Source organism: Elaeis guineensis, chromosome 6 (assembly GCF_000442705.2).
Source record: "Elaeis guineensis isolate ETL-2024a chromosome 6, EG11, whole genome shotgun sequence".
Lineage (NCBI taxonomy): Eukaryota > Viridiplantae > Streptophyta > Magnoliopsida > Arecales > Arecaceae > Elaeis > Elaeis guineensis.
The window spans coordinates 82,930,052-82,948,122 of NC_025998.2; positions in this window are offsets into that span (position 1 = coordinate 82,930,052).

Here is an 18,071-nt window from a genome sequence, read left to right on the forward strand (position 1 = left end):
CTCCTTCCAATTGTGGATAGAAGAGGGGGTGCCTTTCAGCAACCTCTTTCTACTGAACTGAGGGAAGAAGTACCATCAGTCCTTTACCGAGGGATGATGTTTGAAGGTGTAGAAGTTTCTAAACAAAGAAAGAGTCGGCCGAACTTCAGCTAAACTACAAAGAGAAAGAAATCCTATAAAAAATCTAAAGGAGTTCGATGCTACTGAGACTAGAGAAATATTCAGAAAATGAAAGAGAGCGATAACAAAAGGTGGAAGTGGAAGCCGAAGCTCGGCACGAAAGGCCTCCTGATACAGACAGAAGCGGCTGGGAGGAGGGGCGCTAGCCCGATCAGTTGGCCCGGGAAGCTCTAGTTTGTACTCCAGAGGAACTCCATACTGAATCCTTATCAGTGAGAGTTCATCTAGAGTCAAGAAGCTGGGGATGGTGTCTGGCGTAAAGACCAGACGAGGTTCAATCCTAACTACGTGTTCGTCTACGGTATAAGGACTTTGAGAAACTGGGACTTACGAACTCCTAGAACCGCTAGAAGAGAAGATATCGAAAGATATTTTGGATCAAATGGAAGCCACAAAAAATTTCGAAAAAAAAAAATTAGGAAAAACAGCAAACAAGCTCTTGAGGAAGCTAAACGAATGGAGTATGAAGAAGAAAGAACAGAAAAATGGCGAGAAGTTTCAGAACTAACCTAGGTTGGCCTGAGAAGTACAGGAAGACAGCAAGGACGATGGAAGTCGACTCGGAGGATGCCTAAGGCCGAGAAGGATGCCAAAGGAGGCTGGAGCTCTCGAAGAAGAGGAGGGGATCGAGGGATTCTCTCAGGCAAAGTGAAACCCCTGAAGGAAGAGGACGTGCTTAAATAGACCCCGGGGTCCGGTGCAATAATGATTATGGATCTCCTCTGGCCGACCTGCACTCACCGCGTGTTCCACTCACCATGGTAGGTGGCTGAAAATGGCTGACAGCTGACAAAATCAGTTATTGTGCCATACCTAAAGCCACGCCCCAGTGAGAATTTCGAAAAATATTTTTGGATTGCTTTTATTTGAAAAGACTCCGGTACCAGCGCGCCAAGAGCCAAAATATCTAGCAACCACCGAGTGCAAAAATTGAGGGGGGCAACTTCGGCCGGGAAAATTTTTTTGTACTTCCTTCATTCAGAATCCAAACTCGAAAGTAGGGGGACTAGTGTTGGGTATAAAATACCCTCCGACTGAAGTTTGTAAAAGACCGACCCTTCCAAGATTTTTTCGGCTTCCGACCTTGTGTGGCGTCTCTCTGAACCCCCTCGACCGTCCGAGCTTCTAGACTTCTCCGACAATGAGCTTCTCCATTCATCTACCGAGCCACTCTAGAAGCTCTCTAGGCTTCACTATCAGCCGACCTTCTACAGTGATCAACTATTCTCCGAATCCCTTCCAGACTTCTTTCGGTCGTGGACAACCCTACTTCGAACTTCTTCCAAACTTCGTCAATATCCGAGCTTCTCCGACGGTGATATTTCTACAATAATCAAACTCCATCCAAGTTTCTACGATGGTCGACTGCCTTCAGGATTCCAACCGAGCTCCTGCGAGAGCCAAACTTCTACTACGAGCGGTCTACTCCGAACTCCTACAGTGGGTGGTCTACCCCGGATATCTACTGTAAGCAAATTTCATTCGAGCCTCTACTGTAAATAAATTTCTTCTGAACTTTTATTACAGGTAGACTTCAGCCGAGCTTCTTCGTAGTCGGATCCTAGATGAGCTTCTACAATGGGATAGGATCCACCGGCCAAGTCGCTACTCCGAGCTCCCACGACAACCGATCTTCGATCAAGCTTCTATAATAAGCGGTCTCCTTTTAGCCTTCTACAAGAATCAGACTCCATCCATACTTCCATAGTGGATGGATATCGAACAAGCTTCTATGACGGACAGACTCCGACAGCTAAATTTCTACAACAGTCGATCGCCTCCAGTGTCTGTCGAACCTCCCCAATGCCATCCGAAGTCCACCACCGGTCGACCCTCCACCAGACTCTCCATGAAACCGGACTTCTCTAGTGGATAATCTTCAGATGAGCTTCCACATCAGGCAAATTCCAGACGGACTTCTCTAACAATCGGACTCCTACCAGACTTCACCAATAGAAAGTCTCCATCCGAGCTTCTACAGTTGATGACTCTCACCTGTAGCATCGGTGCCTGAGGCATCCGACAATAGTAGACTCATCAGCAACCTCAAAAATATTCGAGCTTCTCCTAGATCGATGGGATAGAGAGCCATTTCGCTCCATCAGACATCCCAGCTGAGCTCCAACTGATAGATCCGAACTCTCTAGCGAGTCACGACAATGGCCACTACCCTACTCCACTCTCTGTTTTGGATTCCACATGACTCTACCACTCTCTAGCAAGTCACGATAATGAACACCACTCCACTCTCCATAACAAACTCCACGTGGCCCTGAACGACCCCTAACGCCACTACTCTCCATAACAAACTCCGTGCGGCTCTAAATGGCCCACTACCAGGCAGGCGGTTACAGACATCGCTGTCAATCTGTTACGCTCTCCATCTATAAAAAAAGACCCCCAGATACGTTCTTCTCTAAGCTCGAAACTCTATCTCAAAACTCTGCTAAAATTTTCACTCGAGCACTCCATTTTTGTTGAAGCAGAGTACTGACTTGAGCATCGGAGGGTCTTGTCGGAGTACCCCCAACTCTGGTTTAGACTTCCCTTGCAGGTCCCGATGGTGGCCGCGGTCATCTCAACTCCAGCAACTCTGGCTTCGATGGAATTCTGCACCAACAGTGGTTAATTTCTAAATACTCCTAATCAAAGGATCGTCACGAAGGACGGTGATCAATACATTTGAGATCGATGCATGGTTCACCTCCCTTGTGGGGAGATGAGTCTCAGGTCTGCGGTATAGAGACATTGGGTGAAGGTGTAGGTGGTTGTTAGAGAATAACTTGCATCGAGTGTGATCAATACAAAAACCACATGGATGTCTACTCACTTGTCAGTGGTCTTCTCGATGCTGCAGTGGTGTGAGTGGTCCTTTGACCTGCAATGTCATTGGCTATTTACAGTGAAGCTACTGGGTTTGACTACACGTTCTCTTGGTCTTTAGCTATTTGGATCCTTACTGTGTATGTTGGCTTCGGTAGATTCAGGTTCACTGTTTGGAGTAGGATGCACCTAGAAGGGATCTATCGACCTTGATAGAAAAGGAGAAGTCCTATACGATTTATGAGATCGAGTTCATAAAATCTTTGATCAAAGCAAGTGTGAATACTGAAAAAGAGTTTTCACCGAATTCACAAATGAACTCGAGTCGAACCAATCTAGCATATGACTAACGATGGGGTCTGACGAGCTCTCCATGACCTCCATCAAGACGAAACTCATGATAGAAGAATTGAATCATATGATAACTATACCTAGAGATTCATACTTTTATTCTACTGGGTTGCCGCTATATACTACTAGGTGTCACTGATGGATTGTGAGACTCATCGAGCGTCATCTTAATGATCAATGATCCTCGAAGGATAGAATTAAAAATATTTTAATCCATCAAAAAGAGTTTCGATGATATTGTGATAGAGATCACAATATATCTCACTATCAGATAGAATGAAACCTATGGGGTCACACATTAAGGGGTTTAATCTCAAATTTACCAATTGATTTTATGAAGTTTCAATTGGGTTAGGGTTTATTGAAATCCTACAGGTTTATGAGAACCATGCTAGCACACAGTTAAACTTAATTCTTCTTGAGACTTTGATTTGATCAAGTCCATAGCCTTGAATCTAATCTAAGTTTATTTGGATTTAATTGGCCTTTTAATTATGAGCCCAAGAGAATTTGATTAAGTCAAATGGTTGGCATAATTATCCTAACATTATCTCTTCTTTATATCCTAATTATCTTTAAGTATGCATGTGGAATAGATGAAAGAATATATGGTGCATCTTTTTTTTTTGAAAATTATTAGATGCCATATCCTAGAGGAGCCCAACCCCTCTTATGTGTCATGGCATGGAGGAGAAAGAGTGGGGTCCATGCCCCATCACTTTTGGCTAGAGATCCCTTAGTGGGGCGCCAACTCTTGGCACCCCAACCACCTGACATGTATTCCATGGATGTCTGTTGTACATACTTAAAAAGGCTGATTAATTATCATTTATATATAGTTTTATTTGATACAAATCAGATTTAAAAGATAGAGAATTCTTATGAGATAAGAATCTACCTTTTTAAGTTGATAGGATTCCTGATATATGTCAGGACAGTGTCTATATAAAAAGGGTGGTCTCTAGGGTTTCAAAAAATAAATTTTTGATCAATAAAACTCTCCCTCTCTCCATCTTTACGTCTCCTCTCATCATTTTCTTCCTTTCCACACCCAAAAATTGGGTGCTCTCTCTTTCACATGCCTAAAAGAAGTTCTGGTGACTTAGAGATCAAGGATCGAGGAGAAGAAGAAGAAGGCTGCAGGTCAAGGAGTTGATCTCACAGTTAAGATCAAAGGAGTTAATCAAAATCTTCGGGATCAAGATTCCTTTTGAGAAGAAGAATCTCATATGAGAAGAAAAAATTCGAGATCGATCTCGATGGATATCCGTACACATCGGACACATGTGTGGCTCTACCTTCTATGAATCCGAGATCATCAATAGCGGTGAATTTCTATCCGCACAAAGATAATGAGATCTAATCTCATAAAATTTTTCTAAATTCTAGATTGATGATATGTGCTTTTTTATGAGTTTGGGTAGGTTTAGATCTAGTATCTAGCATGTGGGGTTAAAGGGTTTAACATGTTTTGTTTTTTGCTGCCTGTTTTTAAAATTTTAAATTCTACACATGCTGCCTATCCAATTTTTTAATAGTGGTATCAGAGCCATAAATTTTGAAAACACATATGATCCAATTTTTAGATTAGATATAAGAATTTTAATAATTTAAAATTAATTTTGTACTGATATAAAGTTGTCCTGGTATAGGGTTTACCCCCTATACTGCAAAGATTGTCCTAGCACAAGATTGATCGATTTTGAAAAATTATTTTTTAAATAATTAAATCAAATTTTTTAGATCTAAAAATTAATATATCTGATATATTTAATTTATATTTAGATCTAAAATTAGACTGATAAAAGTTTACATCAAATTGATATAAGATTGTCCTGATATAGGGTTTATTCCCTATATTGTAAAAGTTGTCCTAGTTTGACGTGAATCAATTTTTGAAAAGATATTTTTAAAATATTTTAATCATTATTTTAGATTTGATTTTATATATATTTGATATGTATAAATTTAATTTTAGATCTAAATTTAACGTATATGTGATGCATATTTGATTTAGATCTGAAACTACATATATTTTGTTAGATGTGTGCCCTAGATGCCAGATTGGCTAACACATTCCTGTACAAATCTAAGGATAAATTTATAATTTTGATTATAAATCAATAAATGGGTTATTCTTCTATCACATTGTGTATATTGTATCTGTGATACATCCTTTGAGTTAGTAGGAATGTCAATTCATATTTTCAAGAGTTGAAAATTTAAGGCATGAATTTACATAACTAACTCATAAACAGCTCTTGACCATAGGATCATCACGAGGATGGTGATCGATTTGGAAGGTTGGTGTACGATCACTTCCTCAGGATAGATGTATCTTGAGTCTACGGTATAAAGACACCGAAGCGAGAGTACAGGTATTCGTTGAGAATGAGAGTACTGAGCGTGACCATATCAAGCAGTCATAAGGAAGTCTACCTTCTCATCGATGACTAGCTCGATGCTGCAGTTGTGTGTCTAGTTCTTTGACCTGAGGTGCATCAATAGTTTACCTTGAGTGTGTTATAGTTTGACTACACCATAACTCGGTCTTCTATCCATTCAAAATCCTGAGGTGTATGTTGGCTATAGCATATTCATTATAGGAACTAGGTCGCACCAAGATGGGATCTATCAACCTCGATAAAAGAGAGGAGTTGTCCTATGGTGATCGAAAGATCAAGTCCTTAAGCCCATGGCCATGGTAGAGTGAATAATGAAAAAAGAGTTTTCCATTGGGATTTCACATCGGACTCGGATCGATTGATTGATTCATATGAATGATGTTGGGTTTGACGAGTTCACCTTAACCCTAATTCAGTCAGGACTCATGATAAAGAAACTCAATCACACAGGTAGCTACACCGAGAGGTTCATCTTCAGTTCTGATGGGTTGCCACCATATACTGTTAGGTATCACTGGTGGATTTTGGGAGCAATTAGAATGATATTGATGATCAATCATTCTAATTGTCTGAATCAGAAGAGTTCTGGTCCATCGAAAGGAGTTTCAATGATGTCGATGATGAGATCATGACATGTCTCATTACCATACGAAATTAAACCTAACTGGATCACACAAACAAGGGTTAGGGTCTGGATGTCATTAATTGGGCTAACCCAATTGATTTGGATAAGATCCAATTAGGTTCAAGGAAATCGTGCTAGCACACGATTGAGCCTAACTTTCTCCTCGTGTAATCTTTTCTCTCTACTGAGCCTAATGTGATTTGACTCATCCAAAGAACCTTGATAAGATTTCTCTCAATCTAAATGAAGCATGTCCAGCTTAGAAAAGGCTTGTCTTAATTCATGAGATGAATTTAAGATAAGCACCTGCTAATTCCTGTCACCTGCCAATTTCATTTTAGGATATTTATCAAAAGTTAACATATGGGTCTTAAATTGAAGGCCACTTGGCAAGAGCTTATTGGAGGATTTTTGTGGAGCTAAACCACATCAAATTGGGTGCCATAATCAGATTATGGCACGAGCCCAATTGGATTAAGTGGGCACCCCAAGTGGATAAGCTTGGAGAGTCTTGATAAGATTGGACTCTTTGGCGCCAACCTCTCTTTGTCCTTATCCAGTGTTGGTGCAACTTTGAGATAGAGGCTTGGGTTTTTATCTGATGTGATCAGATGACATTAAGCAACCAATCAAAATTTTTCCAAAATTTATTGGAATTTTTTGATTGGTTGAATGATGTTGCACTGCACAGCATACAGGGTCTATATAAACCCTTCTGCGCTTAGGGTTTGAAGGCTGAAGTTGTTTTATGCACCAAACCCAATAGCTGCCACCCCCTCCCTTCTTCTCCATGTCCTCCCTACTCTCCTATCTCCCCTCTTCACGTCCAAGGAGTTGGACATTCATCTGGTGCAAGAAAAAGGCATGGTGACGCCTGGAACAGGAAGGCTGCAGGACATCTTCGACAGGCTGTTGCTCCAACTTCAAAAAGAGATCTGAAGCATTTTCAAATCAGATAGAGATCTAATTTTTGGAGCATAGATTTGTGAGGAGAAGATATTCTAAATCCTACATAAGTGGATACTGGTAGAGGTCAGGTGCTTGCGTGGCTACATCAGAACCTCAGGCTATGCTGAGATCATCTACAAGGTAATCAGATTACCTTTGAGGTATGTCTATACTTCTTATACTTTTAGATTTAATTTTAGATTTTAAATATCAGATAATAAAATTAAATCTAATAGATATTAGATGTAAAATAGCATAGGATAAAATTTTTAAATTATTTCATCCCAGATTTGATGAAATCTGGAAGATCCTATAAAGGAAAAAGGTGATTTTTTCTTCATCTGGTATCAGAGCTAGATTTTTGGCTCTATTTCAGATCTAATTTAGATCTAATTTTTTATATTTATTTATCTAATATTTAAAAAATTTTAGATGTCACATCAGATATGATAAGATTTGAAATTAAAATATTTAAAATTAAATCTAAGAAGATCTAACATGCATGAGATGCATGACTAGACTAGGATTGTTGAATCCATGAACAGTCTTATGTTTTATGTTTTAATGAGATTAAAATATAAATTAAATCTAATTTATTCTTTATTTTTTTGATGTTACAAGTATTATAATCAAATCAAAAAATAAAAAATAAAATTTTAATTTTTTTCATAAAATTGATCTGTTGCATGCCTAGACTAGTTATAGAATTATTCCAGTAACCTGTCTAGAATAGATTTAATTTTGAATAGTTCAATTTAAATCTTATTTTTTAGATATTACATGTGATGTATCAAATCTGAAAGTATGTTAATTAGATTAATTTTTGATACATGAGATGTATGCAAAGCATGTATTAGTTAGATCTTAAATTATATATGAGATATGTAAATTTAGATCTAACTAGTTTTGTAGTTAAATTTATATTTTTGCTTAAGATGTTCCTTATGACTGTCTGGTCATAAGAATGAAATAGGATTTTAAGACCCTCTCTTCCCATTCAATGGGATGTTCTTATGACGTGTAGGGGTGCTGCGTGTTCATCCTTAATCAGAAATCAAAACTTACTTTTCTGCAAAACCATAGATTCTGAAACCCTAGGATTTATTTTACATGTTTTATTTATGAACCCAAACTTAATTAATAAATTAAGTTTATGAAATCAATTTGGTCTAAAATTGAAAATTTTAGATCTAAGATATTTTCATAAAATTAGATTCGGGCTTGGGTATCTCAATTAGGTCTAGCGGTTGATCAAACCGAATCAAGAGTTGGTTAGGTGGGATCATGAAAGCTAATAATTGACCAACCTAATAGGATTAAGTCTGGGTCAAGATCGAATCATATTTAGATGTGACTCGATCAAGTTAAAATCTAATTTGGCTCAGTGGTTAGAGCCTGGATTGTAGGCTAACCCAATTGGTTCTGATTCGATAATTTGGTGTCTAAGGTAAGTTGGACAGATGCGACTGACTGGTTTTTAATTGGGAGCTACTCGACTCAAATGCATTCTTGTCGAGTTAATGGCATATCCCTTCCATCGGTCTCACTTACCTGGCCATATGTGTCGACTCAGTTTTGATTTGAGGTGGCTAACAATTCGAGTTGACCCATGCCACTAGGTTAGTCATAATTGTTATGACTATGTCAAGTCAAGTTTAATGAGACCAAAATCAAATCTCTCTAAGAAAATATTAAGTCTAGGTCTTCCACCATTGTGGAAGTGTGGGTCCTTTCCGGGGTTGATTGTTCTCGGCTGATTACAGTGGCTCAGTTGCACCGGGAAGATGCAACCATATCCATTAGGCATTGGATGCTACGAATTAGAAGATAGGTTGGGTTCAATATTCTGGATATGGTGAGGGACCCAATCAAAAATCTAGTTCGTGCAAATGATGGGTCTGACTTAACTAAGAATTGGAGCAATATTTCGGACATGGTAAGCTTCATGAATTAGAGACCAAATTTTGGATGCACCATGATTAGAGAATCATTGGACAAGAGTTGTCCATGTTAGGAATAGTGTCCTAAAGCCAATCGTCAGCCTGTTGATGGTTGTGCTCTTTGTTGTATTAGTACATAAATCATAAATAAATAAAAGTTATTTTAGCATTTTTCATCACAAATTATCATCTTCTAATGAATGCCTGTGTTGTGGTGAAGTCCTTAGGACTATTTAGACTTGACAAAGGAGAATTTGTCATTTAGTCCTTAAACCTGTTCGCGATCAAATGATATGTTGTTACCAAGGACAACAATGTTTATCGAGCATAGGTCGTTGTGTGCCATATAGGTTGGTTGTCCTCTTGACCAAAGAGTATGGAGACATCGGTTTGGCATACAGGTGAGATGTAAGGGTACATCTACACTGAATGTGACTGACTCTGGAGCTATCATTACTGTCAAGATTTGCTCTGATGGGATATGGGTATAAATATCCCTCCAACCTGAGACCGTCATGGTGACTTGCAAGCAACTCACTACACTTAGGCGCTAGACTATCTAAATTTCTAATTTAGTGACAGAAGGCTGTCGGGTGTAGTCAAGTACTTGACTTGTCGGTGCGTGTGTCAAGATGGGATTGACCACTCCAGTTCAAGAGCTGTGTACAGTCGTATTTCAATTTAGCAAAATCTTGGCCAGGGTAGTCCTAGTGAGGAGTCACAGGATTGTTTGAGTTGAGCACGATTCGGATGATCTACTCAGGGTTGACAGTTTAACCCTGAGTCATCCTAAACACAGGGGTCAAAAGGGATGAATTATATAGTAACCATATTCACGTAGGTTCTGAGTGTTGCGATTGTGACTATTCGACCTATCTGGATGTTGGGTACCATTACTAGATGGTCACTTCGATTAGTATAGGAATTGATTCCTGTGCTACCGGCTTAGGTTCGAACTTGCGGGGTCACACACATTAGAGGTTCCTATCTGATTTGATGGTTGATGAAGAGTCTTAATATTTATGGACTATGAGTCCTATGTATCTGAGACTCTGTGATCGAGAATCAGGATTCTCTGATCATGAGTCCCACACATTTTGGGTACCGGGGTTAAGAGTCTTACTGGTTTGGGACTTTTCGATCAGAATTTCATATCGATGAATTCTGATGCCCGATTGCCCATTGGATTTGGATTCAATATTTATGAGAGGTTTAATTAGTGATTTGATCACTAATTAACTCAATTTGATGGAATAATTATTTTTGGATCAAGTCCAATTGAATTGGATTCAGTTGGGTTTGACCCGATTAGGTTAAGAGTTGACCTAATCGTCGAGATGGTTTGGTCTCTGATTTGATCAGGGATTGGACTTAGTCAATTCTTGATTTGATTAAGATTTTATTGAGTCTAATTAAGCCTAATTAAGTTGGGTTTAATTTATTCTAATTGTGCTTAACCTATTTTGATTAGGTTGGTTCAATTAAGATTAAACAACCATTTGAATTTGAATCCCTATGCCACTTCATATCTCTGTGCTCATTTGAATTCACGAGAAGGAACTTCTTGTGAATTTTCTCTCACGCAAAGCCCTTCCCACGCCCCACATTTGTGTGCCACATAGGTGGATAAGGATGGTTGGTTGGCCATTCAAATTCAAAACAAAGTTTGAATTTGAATGAGCAACCAATCCATGCGCCATGTTCTTATCTTCTTTAGTGCCACATTTCTTACACGAGAAAGAGTTTCTCATGAAACCTTTCCATGCACAAAGCAGCCACGCACCTTCTCTTCTCACGCCCAAGTGGATAGGGATGAGTTGGTTTGCATTTGAATTTAAATTTGATTTGAATTCAAATGTGCAACCACTTATCTTTATCCTCTCATGCGGATAAGATACGTTTTGAACTATTTTAAAAGAGATAGGGAGGTGGGGCATGCGTAGAAATTTTTTGAGAGAGAAAGTGGGGTGTGAGGAACCCTTGTGCATGAGTAGGAAGTCTAAAACTTTCGAGAGAAAAAGAAAGAAAAGAAAGAAAATTGGGTGTAAGGTTTTTAGATCGGGAGCTTCGTGTGGATGATCCACAGAGGTCAGACATACTGTGTGGCTATGTTGCAATGATCAGATCCTCCCGATGATGATCAGATTGCGGAGATCGACTATCCGCATAAAGGTATCATGTTCTGAACACAGAACAGTAAATTGTTTACTGTTCGAATTTGAATTTTAAATTTAAATGCATGCATACTATATATCATATTTAAATCTTAGTGTAGAATAAATATATATTAATTAATTAAATTAATTAATTATTTTCACTATAAAATAGTGATTTTGAAAAAGTTTTAAAATTATCATTTTAGCCCTACACTCAAATTTCGCTTCAAATGGTATCAGAGCAGGTTCTAAGATATGATATATGAATTTGCATGCATAGATTAAGTTATAATCTAAAAGTTTAAATTTAAAATTTAAAATTTAAAATTTAAAATTTAAATTTTGAAAGTTGTTCGAAATTCAAAATTCAAATATTTAAAATTCAAAATTTGAAATTTGAATTTTAAAATTTGAAATTCAAAATTCAAAATTCAAAAATTTGAAATTTAAAATTTGAAATTTAAAATTTGAAATTTGGTTGAAATTTCAAATTTAAAATTCAAAATTTAAAATTCAAAATTTGAAATTCAAAATTTAAAATTTGAAATTTGAAATTTGTTTGAAATTTGAAATTCAAAATTTAAAATTTGAAATTTAAAATTTGAAATATGAAATTTAAATTTTGAAATTGGTATATTTAGATATACTTGATCTAAGTAGCAAGTAATCTAATTGAGTTGGTTGCCATGGCCGTCCGGTCATAGGAGAAAAGTAGGGTTTAAAGACTCTCTCCTCCCATCGATGGGGTCTCCTATGGCAGTAGGGGTGCCGCTGTAATTATATCCCATGCAAATAAAGCAGCAAAAGGACTTAATTGTAAAAGTTTAATTGTAAAATTTATCATGAATGTGTTAGATTAGATCTAAAGGAATATTCATGATTTATTTTGACTGAGTTAATTTTCTATTATGTAATTAGCAATAGGATTGCTATTTATGAAATGTGCTGATCTATTTGTGAAATGAGTCAACATATTTGATGAACAAAAAATAAAATCTTTCAAATTTGAAAATTATTTTCGAAATGCCAAACCCTGACCCATCAGCCCAAATACTTAATTAAAAGAATTAAGTATGGTCAAGTTGGTCTAGAATTGTGAATTAAGACCTGTTGGTGCAAAAATCCGCTTGCACCGGAGAAGCTGGAGTTGGGGAAGCCGCGGTCGCCGTCGGGACCTGCAAGGGAAGTCTAAACGGGAGGTGGGATTTCTCCAGCAAGACCCTCCGACGCTCAAGTCAGTTCTCTGCCTCAACAAGAATGGAGTGCTCGAACGGAGAATTTAGCAGAGTTTTGAGATAAGGAAAATGAGCTTAAAGAATAACGTATCTGGGTCTCCCTTTTATAGGCGGAGGAGGCAACGGATTGATGGCGACGTTTGTAACCGCCTGGTAGTGGGCCGCCCATGGTCAGGGGGAATTGATTGCGGAAGATGGTGGAGCAGACACGTGGCCATCACCGCGGCCCGCCACGTGGAATCTGTTATGAGGGGTGGAGCAGCGTCCGTTGTCGTGACTTGCCAGCGGATAGGAGAATTGCATGGTATCCGTCGCAGGAGGTGGAGCAGGTTCGTGGCCGTTACTGTGGCCTGCCAGGGGATAGTGGAGCTGTGCAGAATCCGCCACAGGAAGTGGAGCAGGGTGGCGATGGTTACCGCGGCCTGTCAGGGGGCGTGGATCTGTCGATTGAAGCTCGGCAGCGGCCGGAGCCCGATTTCTGTTGAGGTCCGGGAGAGGTCCTCCTGGCGGTTGGGGTCGTGGGTGGAGCCCGACTCCTGGGGGAGTCCGGGTGAAACCCTCTCGGAGCCAAAGTTGCGGGCGGAACCCGGCTCTCGTAGGAGTCCGGGCGGAGTCTGCTTGCGTCTGTAGTCGTTGGCGTCGGAGATGAAGCTCGACTCCCTTAAGAGCACGGGCGAAGTCTTCCTGCAACGTAAAATTAAAGGCGAAGTCTGGCTCTCGTAGGAGTCCGAATGGAGCTTACCAGCAGTTGAAACTGAGGGCGGAGCCCGGCTCCCGTAGGAGTCCGGGCGGAGCTGCACTGCCATCGGTGGTGGAGCCCGGCTCCTGTAGGAGTCGGGGCGGAGCTGCGTCGCTGTCGGCGGTGGAGCCCGGCTCCCGTAGGAGTCCGGGTGGAGCTGCACTGCTCGAAGTCAGCGGTGGAGCCCGGCTCCCGTAGGAGTCCGGGCGGGGCTGTGCTGATGTCGGCGGTGGAGCCCGGCTCCCGTAGGAGTCCGGGCGAAGCTGTGCTGCTCGAAGTCGGCGGTGGAGCCCAGATGGGGCTCACCAGCAGCTGATACTGAGGGTGGAGCCCGGCTCTCGTAGGAGTCCGAGCGGAGCTGCGCTGCAATCAAAGTTAAGGGTGAAGTCCGGCTCCCGTAGGAGTCCGTACGAAGCTTACCAGCAGCTGATATTGAGGTCGGAGCCCGGCTCCCGTAGGAGTCCGGGCGGAGCTGTACTGCTTTCGATGGCGGAGCCCGGCTCCTGTAGGAGTCTGGGCGGATCTACGCTGATGTCGGCGGTGGAGCCTAGCTCCCATAGGAGCCCGGGCGGAGCTGTGCTGATGTCGGTGGTGGAGCCCGGCTCCCGTAGGAGTTCGGGCGGGGATGTGCTGCTCGAAGTCGGCAGTGGAGCCCGGCTCCCGTAGGAGTCCGGGCGGGGCTGTGCTGATGTCGGCGGTGGAGTCCGGCTCCCGTAGGAGTCCAGGCGGGGCTGTGCTGATGTCGGCGGTGGAGCCCGGCTCCCGTAGGAGTCCAGGCGGGGCTGTGCTGATGTCGGCGGTGGAGCCCGGCTCCCGTAGGAGTCCGGGCAGGGCTGTGCTGATGTCGGCGGTGGAGCCCGGCTCCCGTAGGAGTCCGAGCGGTGGAGCCCGGCTCCCGTAGGAGTCCGGGCGGAGCTGGGCTACTCGAAGTCGATTCCGTCGAGGATCTCGGTTGTGGGTATTTTATACCCAACACCAGTCCCCCCACTTTCGAGTTTGAATTTCAAGCGAAGGAAGTACACAGAGAGAAAGGTGGGTACAGCCAGAACCGTCCCTTCGAATCCTGTGCACTGCCGCCTCCAGATATTTTGGCATTAAATGAGTGCGTGCCGGAGTCTTTTCAGATTGGAGCAGTACGAGGGGATGCTTCGAAAATCCTACAGGTACACTGGCCTAGGTACGGTGTAATTATGGTCCTGCCAACCATCAGCTGCTTTTAGCCGCCCGCCAGGGGGAGTGGGACACGTGTCGGGCGTGGACTGGCCTGGGGGGATTTGCGATCATTATGGCACCGGATCCTAGGGTCTATTTAAACCCGTCCTCCCCCCTTCAGGCGTCCTACTCCATTTCTGATTTTTTGCTGGCGTCTGTCTTCTCTTCGAGAGCCTGCTCTAGTGAACGTCTTCTCGAGCCGTAGGCGCCTCCCGCTTCTCGCTCCCCAGGTCCCCAGAGCAATATAGGTTAGTGCCAACCTTCTTCTTACCGCCTAGGGGCTTCTCTTCTCTTCATTGCCTTTGTGTCTTCTTCTGAGTTGGCCTTCGGCGTCTCGTTCCCCTTTCGGTCTGCCTTTCTAGGATCCTTTAGGTTCTCCCTACGAAACTACTCAAAATGTCTTCCAACTCTTCTGCCCCCGTCAGTTCCGAGAGTTCTTCCGCTTCGAACCCCCAGGTCCCTGTCTCTGCGGACGAACCTGCATCCGGGGCAGGGCCTCGCCCAGTTTTTGCACTGGGCGCCATTCCATGTTCGTCGACTCCGGATGAACTCCTTCTGATAAGGGCTCGGTATGGGGTTCCTTCGGAGTACGACCTGGAGCTTCCTGGCCCCTCTGACCGGGCCAACGCTCCCCCTCCTGGTCGCTTTTGTTTGTATCAGGAGGCATTTCATGCCGGACTCTGGCTTCCACTTCCTGTCTTTGTTGCTGCCTTCTTCCACTTTTTGGACATTTCTCTCGCCTCCGTGGCCCCGAATTCCTTTAGGTTCTTGATAGGGTTTCTCTCTCTCTGTCACATAGCCGAGGTCCAGCTGTCCCTCTCCTTATTCAGGCATTTTTACATTTTCAAGCGCCATCCTTCAGCGAAGGACTGGTGGTACTTCTCCCCCCAGTTTAGTAAGAAGGGGTTGTTGAAGGGCGCCCCTTCTTCGATTCACAATTGGAAGGGAAAATTTCTTTTTGTCTACTGCCCGACCTTGGAACTGGGCCTGCCCCCTTGGGGGTCCCTGAGGGATTCCGTCTGCCGGGCTCCCAGCCTGAAAGAGGACGACCTCCAGGCCGCCCAGAAGCTTCTAAGTTACCCCGCTCCTTCTCTTCCTAATCTTCTGAGGGAGCAGCTTCTTTTCAACATCGGCCTGAGCCCTCAGGATCCAGCAAGTATTTATCTTTCCTTTTCTTGCCTTCTTCTTCTCTTTATTTTTTCCTTCCCGCTCTTTTCTTCCCCTTTCTTTCTCTCTCTTTTTTTTTTTTTTTTTTTTTTTTTTTTTTGGACTGATCGGTGTCGCTTCTTTTTCTTCTTTTCTTTTCCTATTTATTTTTTTTTTTTTTTTTTTTTTTTAGCAATGGACGCCGAAGCCACGCGGATGCTCGCCAAGGCTATGAGAGCTCAGAAGAGGAAGGGCGCGACGGCCTCCGGATCGGCGAAGAGGGCCAGGGTGGAGGAGACGAGCTTGGCTACGCCCGTCCAGGCAACCCCGGCCATCGACATTCCTTCGGATGCCGAGCCAGCGGCCCCCCGGGCTTCCTCAAGGAGTCCGCCGACTGGGGCCCCTGTTCCGGGGGCCCGCCCCACGGAGGCGCCCGCCGCGGGGAGGAGGAGGAAATCGGTGGCTCGCAGGGCGAGCAGCCACCGAGCTACTGCAGACGAGTCCGTCTGCTCCGAGGGGGGATCAGAGAACCCCTTCAACGACAAGCACCTGATCAGGCGGCTGCTTGATGGCTGCATTCTGTCCGATGTCGTGGAGAGGATCGACCGCGCCGATCCCGAGCAGCGGGCTTGGGATTCTTTGGGGTCCTTCCTTGAGGTAAGCGGATGTTTATTTGCATGGTCACTCGACCTTTGTTGTGATTCCCTTCCCATCCTTGCAGATTGGGCACCAGCTCTTTGCCTATGTCGAGGCGTCGAACCGCATGAGAAGGGACCTCCTTCAGGCGGAGGAGCACTGCCAGGCCGAGGTCGCTCGTCTTCAAGCGAAGACGGCCGAAGTAGGCACCCTCCGGGAGGCCCTGGAGAGAGAGAGGCAAGCCCGGGAAGAGGAAAGACAAGCCTGGGAGGAGGAGAGACGAAGCTTGGAGGAGTCGGCAAGGAAGGTGGAGGCCGAGGTCGCCCATTTGGCCGAGCAAACCCCGGTTCTAGTCTCGGAGGCCAGGACCCTTGCGGTGGAGGAGTTCAAGGCCTCCGCGGAGATGAGGGAACTGAACGTCCAGTTCGGCCTGGAGGCGTTCACCAAGGGGTTCGAGCTCTGCTGAGAGAGGGTGGCCAGCAGATACCCCAACCTTGATCTCGGCTTTCTGGAGGAGTCTGAAGATGAGGCCGGCCCTTCGTCCGCCGCCACCGCAGTCGCACCCCCCGCGCCGAGCTCTCCACCCCCCGCCCCCGAGGTCTGAGACCTCCGATCTTATGTTTTTCTTTTGTCGCCATATTTCCCTTCCGTTTGTCTTCAAAATTAATCAATAAAGTTGGATTTCTCATTGTGGATGGCCTCTCCTTCCCCCTCCTCCTCCTTTCTGCCTTTCTTCTTGTAATGAGCTGGTCTTTGACGTTTGCATCTTTCGATGGCGGTGCCCTGCTGAAGCACTCCCCTTGCCCCTGGGGGTCCCGCTGAAGTCAGCTGTCCAGCGGCTGAAAAAGGAGGTCCTCCACCTAACGAAGAAGTTGAAGAAGTCAGAGGACGAGCTCCGCAAGTCGAGAAAATGCTATTCCGAAGCCGCCGCTGAGGCCGCCCACTTCAGGAGTCTCCAAGTGAAGGCAATCATGGATTACAGCCGGAGGAAGGCGAACTTCACAAAGGAGCTCGAGGAATGTAAGAAGAGCGCCAGCGACCGAACTTGGGCTCAAGAAGCCAGGATCAGCGCTCTTAAGGTGGAGCTATCAGCTGCGAAGAGGAAGATCGGCCAGCTGGAAGGAAACTCATCCCGGCTCCCGGCACGGGTTGATGATGAACAAAAATGGTCGCAGAAGGTCTCCGACCTCCAGAAGCAACTTCAAGACGCTGAGATGAGCCACGATGTGCAGCAGGCCAGCTGGCACCGGCAAGTGGAAGAGCACAAAGGGAGATTCCGTCAGGCGACGGACGAGGTTGTTCGTCTCCAGAGGCAGTTGGTTACTATGGCGCAGCTTACTAACGCCCAAGATACCGAAGAGCTCCTAGCCCTGAGAGGCACTGTCGAAGGGATTTCCGTCTCCCTTGGGGAGAAGACAGCCGAGCTTCAGCAAGTGAAAATCCAACTGGCGCTCGAGCGGAAGGCCGTCGCGGATGCAGAGGCGGAGTCCGAAGTTCTGCGGAAGCGGCATCGAGAAGCAGAGGCAGAGAGCCGACATCTTCATCAGACGCTCCAGGATACGCTGCGGAAGAAGGAAGAACTAGAAGAAGCAGTGGAGAATCTGAGGCAGTCCTGGTTGAGGGATGGAGGTGATAACCCTAGGTCGGAGGGAGCAGGACCTCCTTAGAGTTCCTT